The sequence below is a fragment of the Eumetopias jubatus genome, unplaced genomic scaffold (genome assembly GCF_037043125.1).
Source record: "Eumetopias jubatus isolate StellerSeaLion01/CBP00866 unplaced genomic scaffold, mEumJub1_p1.0 scaffold_52, whole genome shotgun sequence".
Lineage (NCBI taxonomy): Eukaryota > Metazoa > Chordata > Mammalia > Carnivora > Otariidae > Eumetopias > Eumetopias jubatus.
This window is the reverse complement of record NW_028274858.1, coordinates 837,117-853,142: the sequence shown is the minus strand read 5'-3', so window position 1 is coordinate 853,142 and position 16,026 is coordinate 837,117. Positions and strand designations below refer to the sequence as shown.

Sequence of the window (16,026 nt, the reverse complement as noted above, 5' to 3'; positions counted from 1 at the left end):
AAATTAACAAGTCAGGGAACGACAGATGTTGGCGGGGATGTGGAGAAAGGGGAACCCTCCTACACTGTTGGTGGGAATGCAAGCTGGTGCAACCACTCTGGAAAACAGTATGGAGTTCCTCAAACAGTTGAAATTAGAGCTACCGTTCGATCCAGCAATTGCACTACTGGGTATTTACCACAAAGATACAAATGTAGGGACCCGAAGGGTTACGTGTACCCCAATGTTTATAACAGCAATGTCCACCATAGCCAAACTGTGGAAAGAGCCAAGATGCCCATCGACAGATGAATGGATAAAGAAGAAGTGGTATATATACACAATGGAATATTATGCAGCCATCAAAAGGAATGGGATCTTGCCATTTGCAACGACGTGGATGGAACTGGAGGGTGTTATGCTGAGTGAAATAAGTCAATAAGAGAAAGACATGTATCACATGACCTCACTGATATGAGGAATTCTGAATCTCAGGAAAGAAACTGAGTGTTACTGGAGTGGTTGGGGGTGGGAGGGATGGGGTGGCTGGGTGATAGACATTGGGGAGGGTATGTGCTACGGTGAGCGCTGTGAATTGTGCAAGACTGTTGAATCACAGATCTGTACTTCTGAAACAAATAACGCAACATATTTTAAGAAAAAAGAAAAAGAAGAAGAAAACAGACACACAGGTCAATGGAATAGAATAGAAAGTTCGGAAAATGATAGTCATAGCACTTTTGGCAAAGTTTACTCATTAGAGTCAGTACATTAAAGGCTTATTTAAACTTAGCTCTGATATGATTAACTCTGAATGGGAATTAATATTTATTAATATTAATTAATCAGCTGTTTCAACAGCTGATTCCAATAAATGCTTCTGTTCAAACATGTTTTATATAAATATATATTATAAAATAAGGATGATTTAGAATGCACATTTTTAAGAAATTTAAAATCACTTTAATAAACGTATCATGGAGAAGGAAATATAGATATCCATCACCAACTGATAGCATCACAAAAGACGACAATCAGACACAATCCGTATCTGATGGAAGGATATAACATGACTTGAGTAGTTCTGCCCACATGTTTAACGTGTTGGGAGCTATAGATCCAGCTACTCATTTACAAAAACACACATCAGAGAAGTGTCCTAACAAATAGTATGACATGTAATCAATGAAGTCCACACTGCGTATATTCTTACGGGAAAAATATTTTCTCAGAGGAAAACGCTAAGACAAAAACGGAGGAAGGAGGAAGAGGAGGGAGGAGAAGCAGAAGCAGAAGCAGAAGAAAGCTGAGAAACTAACCCACAAACTATGGTCTTAACTGACGACACAGCAGCAGAAAATATGCAGTGCGGAAAGGACTGTCTCTTCAGTGAACGGCACTGGAAAACCGCACGCTACACGCAGAAGAATGGAACTGGATCACTTTCTTACACAAAAATTTAAATGGATGAATGACTTGAACATAAGACCTGAATCCATAAACCTCTGAGAGGAAAGCACAGGTAGTACGTTTCGGGGTATGGTTTTGGCAAAGAGTGTTTTAGATCGGACACTAAAAGCGAAGGCAACAAATGCAAAAATAAACAAGTAGAATGACATCAAACTGAAATCTTCTGCACAGCAAAAAATAATAATAATAATAAAAAACTTAAAAGGTGGACTACCCAATGAGAAAAAATACCTGCAAATCATATGTGTGAGAAGAGGCTAATATCCAAAACACAAAACACTCATACAAATCAAAACAAACAAACAAAAACCTGTATAAAAAATGGGGAGAATATGTGAACAGATACTTTCCAAAGATGGCACCCAAGTGAACAGCAGACACAGAAAACGTTGTTCAACAACACTAATCATCGTCAGGGAAACATAAGTCAAACCTGTAATCCGCTATCACCTCACAACTGTTGGGATGGCAATCGTCCCAGAGACAGACACCAGGTGTGGCCAAAGGTGTGTAGACAAGGGGACCCTGTGCACTGTTGGTGGGAATGTACATTGGTACAACCACTGTGACAAACAATATAGAGGTTCTGGAAAAAATGAAGACAACTACCACATGACCCAGGAATTGCTCTACTGAGTATTTATCTAGAGAACACAAAAACACTACCTCAAGAAGATAGATGCACTCCGTTGTTCACTGCAGCATTATTCACAGTAACCAGACATAGAAACAGAGACTTTGGGAGCATTATGCTAAGGAACTCAGACACAGAAAGACAAATACCAGATGTTCATGGACGTTCCACATGGAAAAATATACTGAAAGCATAGATACTGAGAACAGACTGGTGGTTGCCAGATTCAGGGATGGGGGGCAGGGAAGGTGGTCAAAGGCACAATGTTTGAGTGAAAAAATCCATAAGTCATGGAACATTGTGTGCAGCATGGAGACTCAAGCTAACCCAGCAGGATGGGGTACAGTTTCCCCCACTATTTGAAAGTACATTGATCCTAGGAAACATTTCACAGCACAAATGGTGTAAACCAAGGGAGGAATTACCATTCATTTATACAGAAAAAATAGTGAGCAAGCTCAGACTCCAAAAATGACTTCTCTTTGGCTTTCCTTAGGCCTCAGGACACAACTTCCTAATGGATGGAGATAAAGCACAGCAGATGCTCACAGACACAATTCAAAGCGCTGGGGCTGGACATGGAGAGCGGTTGCCAGGAAGGAGCTGGTTGTGGTGCTCGCCGCCTCTGCAGTGGCTCCCAGCAAAACAGATGCTGAACGCGATGCTCACTTTTCAACTTTTTTCATAAGAGGGAAATCCCCATCAGGTTTCTTCCTGTTACTGAAGCCAGGCAATGACGTAGATCTTTCAAAGAAAGCCAAGTGTCTCACCGTGAACTTTTAAAAAGACTGCTTTGGGCTCCTGAAACCGTTGATTGTATCATCGTTCACCTTAGCGACATATCTGGTGGGCATCTTGGGGCGGGGGGAAGAAATATGTAGAAGCTACCTTTAAAGGTGATGATATTATAAATCAGTTTCCCTAATTTGCATAAATTAATGAGCTGATTGCACTAAAGACATTTACAAAGTATATAGGAAAATATCTAAAACTGATGTTGAGGTGCCGTGACATGGATAAATGCAGCTGGGTCGTGTTTTCCTTTTTGGTGTAGGAATTAGTGGCAAACAGAATAGCTTGTGGCTTTTTCATTTGTTTTTAGTAAAATATTTAGAAATCCCAGGGCACCTGGGTGGCTCAGTCTGTTAAGCCTCCGCCTTCAGCTCAGATCATGATCTCCGGGTCCAGGGACGGAGCCCTGCACAGGGCTCCCTGCTCAGTGGAGAGCCTGCTAGACCAAAGAAGCTAGACCAAAAAAAAAAAAAAGAGCACTCTCTGTATGACTCCATTTATTAAAATTATTTTTTAAATACAAATGGATACACAGTGAGAGAAACAGAGCAGAAGTTGCTAGGGCCGAGGAGGGAAGGGGCTGGAGGGATTACAGAGTACCCCAAGGAAGCCTTTGGAGTGATGGACAGGTTCACTATGTTGATCGTGGTGCTGGTTTCCTGGGTGCATTCATATGTCAAAACTTACACCTGCCATATAACCCAGCCATTCCACTATCTGAACACCTACCCAACAGTAAGCATATGCCTCAGTTGCCTAGATGCCCCTTGGTGCTGGCTCATTGTACAGCCTGTCCAGTTTTCCCCTGTTCTTCTTGTCTCTGTGTGCAGCAGTATCTGCTCCGGGACCTGTAAGCCATTTTCAGGGTTAGAGAATCCACAGGGATATGAAGGCAGATCAGAGACTCTCACTTCACTTGTCAACAACTTCATTCATAATTTAAAAAAAAATGACAATTGGAACATCTATTCGTTTTGCAAAAATCAGTGAATTTGATATAAACCAGTATTGGCTTTATGTGGGGAAATGAGTACATTGAGGGAAAGCTAAAGCTGGGGGCTAGAGAACCCCTCCCAGGAAGGAAATGTGGCACTGTATCTCATAAGTACCCCTAATGCACAATGTAATTTTGAGAGGGTGAGTCCCTGTGTGCTAATACGAAAATAACTCTAATTTCCTAAATGAAACAGGAAGTCAGAGTAGTATGAACAGTGACTAAATAAGAAGAGTGTTATACGTAAATCTATTCGTGGGCATGGAAAGTTTCGGAAGATACACAAGAAACCATCAATCAGATTCTGCAGGCTCTACCCAATCCATGGCCTCCCATCAGTGTTCCCTGAGCATAAGCCCTGTCTCCCCAGGAAGGAGACCCAAGTGTCAGCTACAGATGACAGGCCCAATGAGGAGAGAAGGGAAAAACTAAGGACAAGGATTTGAGCATGTGAAAGGAGAGAGTGCCAGGAGAATCCATTCCGGATCCTGGGAAGCTCTGAGGAGGAGGGATGATCTGTAAGTGGAAAGAAACCACTGCTATTATAGCTCCTCCAAAATTGTCCCAAATTCTCCACACCCACCCCTACTCCCTAGCCTGAGCACATCTTGCCACATCATTCCCACCTGCAAGGTCAGGGTTCAGGACTGCCCAGGAAGGGTGAGGGCAGGTCCTGAGTGGCTGCCATGGTTGTTTCTGCTCTTTGGACCATGTGGCTTATGCCTTGGTGTTTGTCTCACTCTGTGACTGACATTGAGTTTTGTTCAGTGTTTAGAGGGTACCTGGTGTCTGACACCAGGGTACAAAGCTTATATAACCAGTAGGGAGATTAAGAAACTGACTTTAGAAGAGACAGACCAAAGCCAACGAAAGGAATCATGGACATGCCAACTCTAATCTTAGTAATGTTGGCTCTCAGTGAAGGCAGATATAATTTGGTTTTTGTATTTTATCAAATGTTAATACACTACAGAGCCATGGGCCACCCAGATCAATTTGCAAGTCCTCTTAGGTAGCCTAGGCATTCCAGGGCTCATAAGTGCACAGACGATATAGACCCGAGTGCCCTTGCATAAGTATAAGGTTACCCAGCATCTCATCACCAGTTGGCTCTAGAGCCCACATCTATAAGCATGTATGACGTGTCACGCTCTGCTCTGAAAGCTTCACATCTGTCCTAATTTCATTGTCACACAACCCTCTGGCCATATTCCCAAGGCCACATAGCTGATGAGGGGTAAAGCAGGGGGTTTGTTTGAACCCACACAGACTGACGAATCCTGAAAATACTCATGCCTGCTTCATCAGTCCCTGTTGCAGCCCCAGCAGGAAAAGACAGGGTCCTTGGTCTTCCTCACCCAAAGTTCCTCCCTCATGGTCCTGTACCCTATGCCATCTGTCTTTGCAACCAGAACATAGGACCATCTTGCACTTGAAACATGTGCAAAGAGTGACCAGGTGACAAGGTATGAGACTTTTGCTTGTTGCAGTAACTGCCCAGCCAGGAGCCCGGGGGTTTCTTTCTGGAGCCTGCAATCATTAATTCTCAAGTGGCTAATCCAGCATTTAGGCTTGATCTGGGCCCTGACCAGAGTGGGCAGTTGACCTGAGGCCATCGAAATCTCTTTCTCAGGAATTCACAGATGGACATAAGCAATTCTGGTTGAGGGCAGACTCCTACCTGGGGTTGGCCATGTGAACTGAGCATCAGATGGCCATGGTACAAAACTTCAGACTGGGGTCATTCTTCCAATGTACCCACACCCCTCCTTCTGAGTCAGCTCACCTCACAGAAGTGCTCCAGGGCCCACCTGCACTGATTTAATAAGCAGAGACTTTGAGTGTGAGATCCAGACCATACCTGGCCTGTCACCACAGATCGCCTTGTTCCAACTTCAAAAATCAAGATTTAGGAGACCACAATGACCTCTGACACATAAGCAATTGCACCCTGTTGGAGGGTGAGAGAGGGAAGACAGATTTGCTGGGGGAGGTTTGGATTGTGCCGGGGAGGGCAGGAATGAAGAAGTCAGGAAATCATCCCTTCAAGATTTACTCTTGGGAGTAAAGGGCTCACTGGGTCTGGAGTGGGGTCAGATCAGGAGGCAGCCGTCTGTTCTGGGAGATCTGTGGTCTCCATTTTGTAATACCCCTTTTCATTAGAAAAGGTCTTCCCCTTCAAGATCTCTGTGAGTTGCTCTAGTCGCTTGGCAACATAAAGTACTTGGGGAGCTTTACTGATAGGTGCGGGGGCAGATGGGAGTGGCGGTGGGGCTGGGGTTGGCGCCGGGGGTTTGGGTCGAGGTTGAGGTCGAGATGCAGAGCGGCTGGGAGGAGGTCAAGGAGGGCGTTGGAAGTACCAAGGAGGGCGAGCAGAAGGGCGGGCAGAGGATTGTCTAGCTGGGATTGCTTGAGAAGTCGGATGGGGAGGGGTGGGCGATTGAGCCATGTGCAGGGCATTAGAACAGATCTTGGAAGCAGTCTGGTTCAGGTAGGGCCAGGTGGCCGTGTAGACGCCGGGGCGCTTAGTTCGGGCACAGCCACCACCCAGCTTGTGACTCCCACGACCACATAGGTGTTTGTCAAGTTGTCTCTGCACATGAAAGGCCCGCTGCTGTCCCCCTGCCCAGAAGGACACAGAAGTCACTCTCTGCCTGAGCCAATTTTCCCCTGCCCAGAAGGGGCATATGCTCTGGAAGGGCAGTTTGTTCAGTCACGTGACTTCTTGCTGCCATGAACATAAGAGGTGGTGGTAAACTTTGAGTTGGTATCAACAGCTTCAGGTGGATGTGAGAAGGGGATGGATTGTCATGGGTCTCCTTGCATTGAGGAGGGAAGATCAGCGACCCCTGAGTCCACGTATGAGGCTTTATGCATGCATGGGCATGTGTGAACAAGTGGATTGGAAGGTTTTGTATTCTGGTGAGGAGAGGTAAGCATTTTCTTCCAGGGTGGTGTTCAGGTGTTATCTCTGTGTCATGGTGGGATAAAGCTCTCTTTGTGGTGACTGGTTCTTTGTAGGGGCCACAGGTATCACCTCCCATCCTCACTACTACAAGATGGGACCAGGGAAAGGGTCACTGAAGCAGGGCCCTGGTGGGAGTGGAGTTCAGGGATTCACAAAGAGGTGTTGACAGGGAAAGGGGCGCCCGAAGGGAAGTTACCTGGCAGGTGTCGATCCTGAATCAGGGTACCCTGCACACACATTGGTTAAATAAATGTGCCCGTTGTACCACTGGGTGGAGTTACATAAGTCGAGGTCGATGAGGTTCACACGGGCCTCCTGCAGTGTAGGTGCGATCCTGTAGGCTACAGCCAGGCGGCTCGGTGGTCAGCGATCACAGAAGACATGTTTTGGGAAAGCCCTGCCTCCTCCCTCCACGGAAACCCCATCATCCTGAAATGCTCTACTTCAACCTAAAATCCATGAAAGTCAATGCCTCTGGCCTCTCCTCAGACACTTGTGAAGGATGTGGGGTGGTGGAGGCATATGCAGGTGAAGAGGAGGGGCAGTGCATGGAGGATGAGCAGATGTGGCTGCAGGAATGTGTGTTGATGCCAGATGATTATTCACAGCTACAGCCAGGATGTGTCACCTCATTTACACCCCACAGTGACCCCCTGTGTTAAGTGCTATGACTCACCTTGCCTCCAATCAAGAGCTTGGAGCACCACTTGCACAAACATGCTGGTAGGGAGGTGGTGTGGCTTGGATTCGGACCAAGGTTTTCCTCTCTACACTCAAACCCAGGGCATACATTTCATTTCCCCACAGTACGGCTCTAAGTCGCCCTCATTGCTTTTTGTCCCCCGTTAAACCCCTCAGCTCAGTTCTGGACAGGATCTGCTGGAGCTGGGCAGATGAGTCCCTCCCCGCATGCCTCCCATCCCTTTTGAAGTTACAGAGAAGGAGGAGCTGCAGGATGGCCTCCACACACACAGATCGGTCAGGGGCATGGCTGGTTGGAATAACCGGAAGGCAGGTCAGAATATCCTGTACAGCCCCAGAGGCTCCATCATGACCTTTGGGTTAAGGAAGGCCCAGCCCAGGCTATGATTCCATCAGCCAACCTCACACCTGACTATAGGGGCAGCTATCCCCTCTTCATCAAGTGGCCTCCACCCACCACGGCCGCACCCACAGCCCAGCCACAGCCTGGTGGGTGCGTCTGAAATCGCCTGCATCCGGGTGGAGATGTGGCAGATCACACTTGGAACATGGCAGTGGAGGCCAAGTGGGAAGCCAGAACCAAGTGGAGGAAAGTGGATGGAGCTAGGCACACTGCATTCAGACTGTGTGTTTGTGTGGCTTGGACTGCATCTCCAGGCCCTTCAGGTCAAGTTTGCATACCATCCAAGCAGGGTTAGTTTTGTACTTGCACTGTCCCCAAGGCAGGGGTGACATGGAAATGACCCCCACAACAAGCCTGGTCGCTTATGGTGACCTTTTAGATCTATGGAAGAGCCAGATGACCTGGAAGAGAACAGGGTTTTCTCAATCCCAACACGTTGGCTTTAAATGCTAAAAAGTCCACAAGAACTTGAAATTCAATAGAAAGGGAGGACTACCCCAGAAGCATATGGGCTCAAGGAGGAGGTAGAAAAAGGAAGGTCTGCAAGAATGACACAGAAATTTGGAGGCTGGGGATTTCTTAAAACTCGGCTTTACCAGTAGGGGATGGATTCACCAGAAGACGGTAGCAATCCCACTAAGTTGAGGAGGATCCTAGAACAAAAGATGCCTTGTGTGATGTCCAGGGTGTAGCTGGGAGCCTATAATCCTTTTGAGAGATAGGACAGCAAAGGTGGTGGTAGGGGTGGGAGTGTAGATGAGAACCCTGAGATCAGCCCCCCCAGGGACTATAGGAACCCTGGGACACTGCACACATGTTTGGGTGGGTGGGCAGAGCAGGGAATGCCTGGTGTTGGGACAAGAAGAATGCTCTAGAGGCCTCAGCAGAGCTATGGACATCAATAGCCAGACAGAGGTTGAAACCCGAGGTCAGGGAGGGAAGGGCCAGCAGACGCCAGTGAAACAGGGGTGCCCGGGAGGAGAAGCAACCCAATTAGACAAAGGGGGAAGCCTTGAGAGAGGGAAGAAGAGTTACAGGAAGCATACTGAAACTACCAGGGTTTTGTCACCAGAAAAGGCTGAATTTTGAACCCCAAATGACTGAAGTGCCTTGATTTAGGAGCCCTCAGTGTTCCATTATCAATGGACAGAAGAGCTTTCAGTCTCTCTTCTCATCCCCAATGTGACTGGGTAAAAAGTCCATGTGGTCACCTGTGGAAAGCTGAAAGGCCTACCTACTCGTCAAACCCTTGCTGCCCACTGCTGGCCTGCCAAGAACCCTGTCCCCTCTCTGCAGAGAAAACGAAGTCCCTCGGATGGGGAGGGTGGATTCTCGCATTGTGTCCAGCGAGGGTGGGGAGCAGAGGTTCACTGAGGTCTAGAGGGCTGGGCTCTGGGGTCTCAGAGCTCAGAGACCACGTGACATGGCCCTTCCACTCAACGATGGGGAAATGGATGTCCAGAGAGGAGAGGAGTTGGCCCGCAACCACAAAACCCCTTCTCGAGCTCTTCTCCAAGTGCTGTTTCAGGGGACAATCCCCCATTTCCAGAAGGTAGCAACTGGGGTTCCAGGCCCCAGATAGAGCCACAGCCCATACCCCATTCGAAAAATGCCCAGGTTCTCCTGGGCCTGCATACACCCTTCCTCCTTGCGACCACACAAGCCATCAGTGGTGAGGTTGTGCACAGGGGAATTGGCTGCCAGTTTCTCCCGCTCTAAAAGGGGACAGTGTCCCACATTCTGGTGGACATCAACACTAGGCACCACATATGGCCCCTGCACTTCAGAGACCACTGAGGGAATGACCTCCAGTGCCCCTACCCCTGTGAGAGCCACTCCCATACTCACCTTTCTCTTTCAAGAATCCCCAGCCAGCCACCCAGCAGGCCTGAGGAACTCCAGGTGGGCCCGCCCTAAATTGGGGCAGGCGGCCCGTTCCAATGAATTGCCCACAAGGAACGGGAGGGGTGATCTTCATGAGAGCAATGTCATGGTTCTCTAAACTGGGGATGTATTTCTCATGAATGATGATTTTCTCGACATATCTCTCCTGTTGATGCGGCTTCACTGACTCATCGTTCCCATATATAATTTCCCTTGTTCCAAAACTCAGTCTCCAGTCATATACTTTCTGTGGGCACAGAGGCAAGCCAGGTCATCCTCAGAAAGGATGGGCTCGACAGAAACCTCTGGTGACCATGATCCTCAGAGCCCTCCCTCAGCAAGGGCCTGGGCCCACCCACTCATGGCCTGGTTGCCACATGGCCCAGAGCCCCGGGGAGACTGTGCACAGAGAGCCCTGGAGAATGTCCCCTTCTGGGAAGAGCCTTTCTGAAGACCTCCCTCCACGCGTTATCTTTGGCAACCACAGACACTGCCAAGGACAGCAGAATGGCAGTTGGCAGCATCTCTATCATATTCCTGCCCCAGCCTGCCCTGGAAGACCAGTGACCTCACAAAGCTCTGTGGCCTCCTGACCAATCAGCATGGCTACATCCCCCTTACCCCCCCAATAGTCAGGCCAGGCAGGAGCCCTTTAGCTTAACCGGTTCAGGCTGAAACAAGATCCCAGCTTTCTGTACAGGCCCCTCTGTACTCCTCGGGTGATGGGGGCTCATGTGCAGCCCCCTCCCTCTGTCCCAAGGCCAGGATCTTCATTCCCAGTTACATTCAAAGATTCCGTATCATCTGAGGATCCAGTTTTGTGCAGTGTCAGGGTCTGCCCCTCATGCAAGCTGCAACCACAGTTCCTGTTCCAAATCATGGGTTGAGGGGCAGCTCTATCCCTCTGTGTCAAGATGATGCAGCATGTCAATGGTCACAAGGTGTCGGGCTCACCAGATTAATCGATCCTTAACACTGTGTAGGGCAAATTGTCTTTCCCTCTTCCAAGTATATACTATCAGCACACGTTTCAAAGAGCCACTTTGAATTTCTCTAATTTAGGACTACAAAGCCCATTCTTCTATTCACTGCTGAGCATCACAGGGCCTGGTGTTTCTTACCTGAGTGTCTCCAGGTCTCCTCTCTGAGACCTACATACAGGAAGATGTGTCTCCTATACCTAAGGATCAGGAAATCTCACCACAATCACCTGAATATCCTGTAGTTTCATTTTTTCTGATTGTCAGGAGACGGCATCTCACCGACAGGAGGATGACAAATGCTCACCTCCTACCTGCATGTAAAGAAGTTTCAACTACCTGTAGGAGTGTGAGGAGGTCACACCTCCACCTGCATGAAGGGCAGTGTTCCCTCCTCTCCCTGAGTGTAAGTTCTCCAAAAGACAATCTGAGCATCAAGAGGTTGTCCCTTGCCTGCCTACGTGGCAGGACACCACATAGATTCTTCCTAAGTGTTATGAGTTTTCAGATTGTCAAATGAGCTTTATTCTCCTACTAACTTTCTAACTAAGTGTCACAATTTCTCAGCTCACATAACTTTCAGGAGGTCACATGCCCTTCAAATGAATATCCAGTAGGTCTTATATATCTTTACTGGAGTATCAGGAGCCATCATCTCCTAACCCTAACCTTAACCCTAACCCTAATCTTAACCCTAACCCTACCCCTAAACCCTAACCCTAAACCCTAACGCTAAACCTAACCCTAAACCTCACCCTTACCCTAACCCTAACCCTAACCCCTCACCCTAACCCTACCTCTCACCCTAACCCAGGGCTGGTCAGCAGAGAATCTAGAAGGCCAGCTCTCCAGAGCCCCTGCTAGTCCAGCTAGAGACTCCCTGAGCCCAGAGCGAGCCCTCCTCTGCCTGCCCACCCATGCACTTGCCCCTGAGCTTAATGATGACCTGTTCTTGACCCTGAAGGTGAGCTGGCCAACTAGGAGGGGAGTCCCGCTGGTGGGACAGGCTGTAGATGCAGGACAGAGTGACACCACGTGAGCTAGCAGGAGCCACACTCTAGTCTCCCTCACGGAGCCTGCTCGGGAGCAAGAGTCAGGGTGCCCTAGGGGCCGGCACACAGCAGGGTCTTTGCTGACCAGGCAGCCATGGACCTAGGGAGAGTCCACTCTGCCCTCTCCCCACTCCTGCCTGGCCTCACCTCTCCTCACTGTGGGGCTGCAGGACCAGGAACCAGGCTCCATTGGGCTGGCTCAGCTCCAGCTTGTAAAGATTTTGCAGCCCCTGGAGCAGCTGGATTTCCTGGGGCCAGAGGGAGGACTGGCTGTGGACCAGGACTGGGCTGGGGAGGACGCAGGGCCTTGTAGAGGGTGAAGGATGGGGCAGGGGCTGAGTCCTGGGGCCACTGCTCATGTCTACAAAGGGCTGAAATCCCTGAATGCCCACGGAGTCCCTCATTATATTAACGGCCCCCTGCACATGGGAATCCTGCTGGTGGGCCCCTCCACCCCAGCCTCCTTCCCGCCCCTCTGACTCCAGCCAGGGCTGCAGCCAGGGACAGGCTGGACGTCTGTCCCAGGTCCTGCCAGGAAGACAAGGCAAACGAGGAGAGGAGAAGGGGAAGGGGCGGACTGATCTTCTCATGTCCTGAGTCAGCCTCCATTGATGACTCCAGGTCCTCTGGCCCAGCCCAGCACTTAGCTGGACCCTGAGAGGGAGTTTGCATTCCAGCAGACTGGAATGCATTCCAGCTGGGTGGGGGATATTGAATGACCTGTGCGTCCCCAGATATCCTACCCACCTGGTCTTGCACGCTAAGGCCTGCCACAAGGGTGGCCATGGTTGTGGGGCCCAGTGGACTTTGGGGCCACAGAGCAGTTGGCAGTGGTGAGGGAACATGGGGGACACGTCAGTTGCAGAGCCATGGGTCTCGTGTACATCCGCCGCAGGGCTGGGTCACTGTACAGGTGCTCTGTGCAGGTCCCCTTTGCACACCTGGCCATGACACACCTGGCTGGCCCTCTTGGGAGGGAGGGCTGTGTGCCTGGTGCACCTGTCCCCCGCCTACCCTCTAGAAGCAGCCACGTTCAATAGTTTCCATGTCCAACCCTCAGGGACAATTGGGAACATGGGTCAAGAGAGGCCGAGACTGGCCCAAGACAAATGAGGGGTGCAGAGCCCAAGGAGCAGGGCTGCTCTCCAGTCCTAGGCCAGCCCCAACCGTCCCATGAGGTTCGCTTTGGGGGTGCGAGCCCCTCAGTTCCTCGGGGATAGCTACCCAAACCATCCCATGTGGGGACATGAACTTGGCATCCCGATGCACGTAGAGGCATGCGCACCTGCACACCCACCCCCACACCCACATCACTCTGACTGCCCAGCTGGGGGGTCAGAAGGGGAGGACACCCAGGGAGCAAAGTGGGTGACAAGGGGGAAAGAAGAAAGAGGTTGGAGACAGCTGGGCCATGGGGCAGGGCATCAGGACTCCTGGCAAGGACCCAGATCCAGAGCATGGGGAGGGGAGACAGGCCAGGCTGATGGTCAGGGGTCCCCAAGAAGCCCGGGGGGTTGCCAGGGAACTGGGAGAAGACAGGGTCTGGGTTCCGGTGTCCACCACCACCCTGGGCACTTGGGAGAAGGAAGAGATACCCACCCCAAAGTCCAGAGGGGCTACAGCCCAAAAGGCCTCAGCTTACTCTTCTGTCACTTGGGCTGCAGAGATGCAGTGTCCCAAGGGTCCCACAGGCTTGTAGAAAGAGCCTGTTGGCCTTGGATCTCCATCCCTGACCCACTGTGCTCCCAGTGCTGGGAAAATGCTTTCTACCCCCTCGAGGTCCTTCTCAGAAGAGGACAGACTGGGGGCTTGGGGGGCTGAGGACCTGGGTACACAGAATGTGGCAGAGCACTGGGCCACCAGTCTGGAGACCAAGGTCAGGGCCCTCCTTGTTGCAGCCTCAGAGTCCCCATTTGGAAGAGGATCCAGAATCACTCCTCTGGTCAGTGTGAGGAGGCCTTAGGAAGGAATGGAGCAGCAGGACCGGAGAGGGGAACGTGGACAAGGGAGGCTTCTGAGGTTTCTCACATCGCCCATGGAACCCACAGATCCTGCTCCTGTGAGAGACACAGACACAGAGACAGAGAAGGAGACAGAGAATGAACCCAGGACAGAGGGAACCAGGAGAAGTCACAGACTCCATCAGCTTGGAAATGACATCCCGGCATTTTGTGCCATTCCAATCCTGAGAGCGCCGTCACACAGGCCATCCACCCTGGAGGGGAGGGGATTCCACAGAGATGTGTGACCAGGACTCAGGGGTGCCAGGAGCCACTGTGGGGACTGCCCAGCACACGGGCACAGACGAGGCCCTGGGACCTGAGCCTAACCCTAATGGGAGCCCCTGGAAGTCTGTGTTGTGAGATGACAAGGTCAGAATCAGTTCATTACTACTTCCCACCGGGGCTGGGACACAAGCAGGAGGGGGGTGGCTTTGCCTGGATCCCAGAGCAGACCCAAGCCCCTCTGAGCTGTGTTCCATGCCAAGCCCAGCTCCTGGCTCATCGTTGCATTGCCAAGTATGCACCAGCCTCCTGTGAAGGCAGGTATGGAACATGTGTAGAGGTCCTATCCCCAATGGTGTAACTAGAAGTAGAAGCCAGAATACCCCGATGTGCACATGGGGAACCTGGGGAGGCCCTGAGAGGCACAGGGTCTGTCCAGGGTCACAGCTCTGGGCATGCACAGGAACCAGGTCTGAACCCAGCTCTGAGCCATCACAGCAGAGACACCAGCTGCACCCAGGGCTCCCGGGGGCTGTGGGTGGGCTGTGTGGGTGTCACTGTGTGGATGGGGCATGGGGGGAAGATGAGCATTGAGCAGCTGGGGGAGGGGGGCACTCGGGGGGCTCTTGTGTGAGGAGTAATTTGGGTAAAAGGACCCCAAGCAGTGGTGACCTCACTTCCCTGACAACAGAGCTCAACAGAATTTGGAACCCTGATAACCAGGCACCCACATTCCACAGACAGCTACCTGCCCAGGTCGTTTCATTGGAGATCTTCAAACCAAGATGTTCGCATGTTGCTTTCCAAGGTCCGGAGGCTGGAGGCGGAAGAAAGCGCGCCCTGCAGACGCTGTCCCCCGCTGTGGATTTCATGTCAGGGCTCCCCACCGCCTTTGGCCATTTCCCCGGAAGGACAGAAAGGTGACACCAGGAGGCCCAAAGCCAGCCACCCAGCCCCACTCACTCTGATGACCTGTGTAGCCCCAGGTGCCCTCCGTGTGTGTGTGTCTGTGTGTGTCTGTGTGTGTGCGTGCGTGTGTCTGTGTGTGAGTGTGTGTGTGGGTGCACGTGTGTGGATGGGGGTGTGTGTCTGTGTGTGTGTGTGCGTGTGTGTGTATGTATGTGTAAAGAGGGGTCATGCAGGGTGGGGCCACCCCGAGCAGGAGCAGGCTGATGAGGATTCAGATACCCAGTGGGCAGATCATGTTCAAGGTCAAGGCTGGCTGTGTGGGATAGGGTGTGCGGGCACTGCCCGTTCTGCCCGAGGTGTATCCCGATAGCCATGCAGGGATGGATCACTGCATCCTGGATGCAGGGCTGTGCACGCACAGGTCTGTGTCTGATCTGGAAGCAGCAGGGGGACTGGGCAGGAGGACAGTGTGGATGGTCGGGCAGGTCTGTGATGCCTCAGGGCCAGCTACTGGTCCCTGTCTTTGCAGAAGGCCCCGGGGGACATGGAGTGGGACACGCTGGTGGACATGCCCTCCATCTCCTCAACAGAGGGGGTGACCCCACAGGGGTCCCCAGAAGCAGGTGCTGGGGATTGTAGTGGAAGACCTCCTACACCACCCAGACCACTGTCCCAGGTGGTTGTCCACCGGACAGTGGTCCAGTAGCCAGAGCCCACGGAGGCCAAGGCCGAGGGTGAGAAGGCTAGGGCTGGGTGTTTGTGGTGTGTGGGGATAGGTCGGTGCTGGCCCCACAGGGAGGAGCCCTCAGAGGCTGGTGTGGGGCCAGGAGCAACGCCTGGGCACAGAGCACACAGCGGTGGACTGCAGTTGGGGAGACGTCCCCGTGAGGGTTCCTTCCGGCTGTGGCTTCTCTGGGAGACCCTGGCCTGGGCTCTGTCCCCGCAAAGGCCCGCAGAAAGCAGGCATGTGGGTGAGCTTTTCTCCTCTCACCACTGCTCCACCACCTGAGGAGCTAGAGCCAGATTTGGAGGGA

General features: G+C 51.3%; 1 pseudogene; it reads right to left on the bottom strand.

Annotated features, from left to right (window-relative positions):
• Positions 1-5,967: 5,967 nt before the first annotated feature.
• LOC148161848 (acrosin-like) lies at positions 5,968-12,644 on the bottom strand (annotated as a pseudogene).
• Between the last annotated feature and the right edge of the window lie 3,382 nt (positions 12,645-16,026).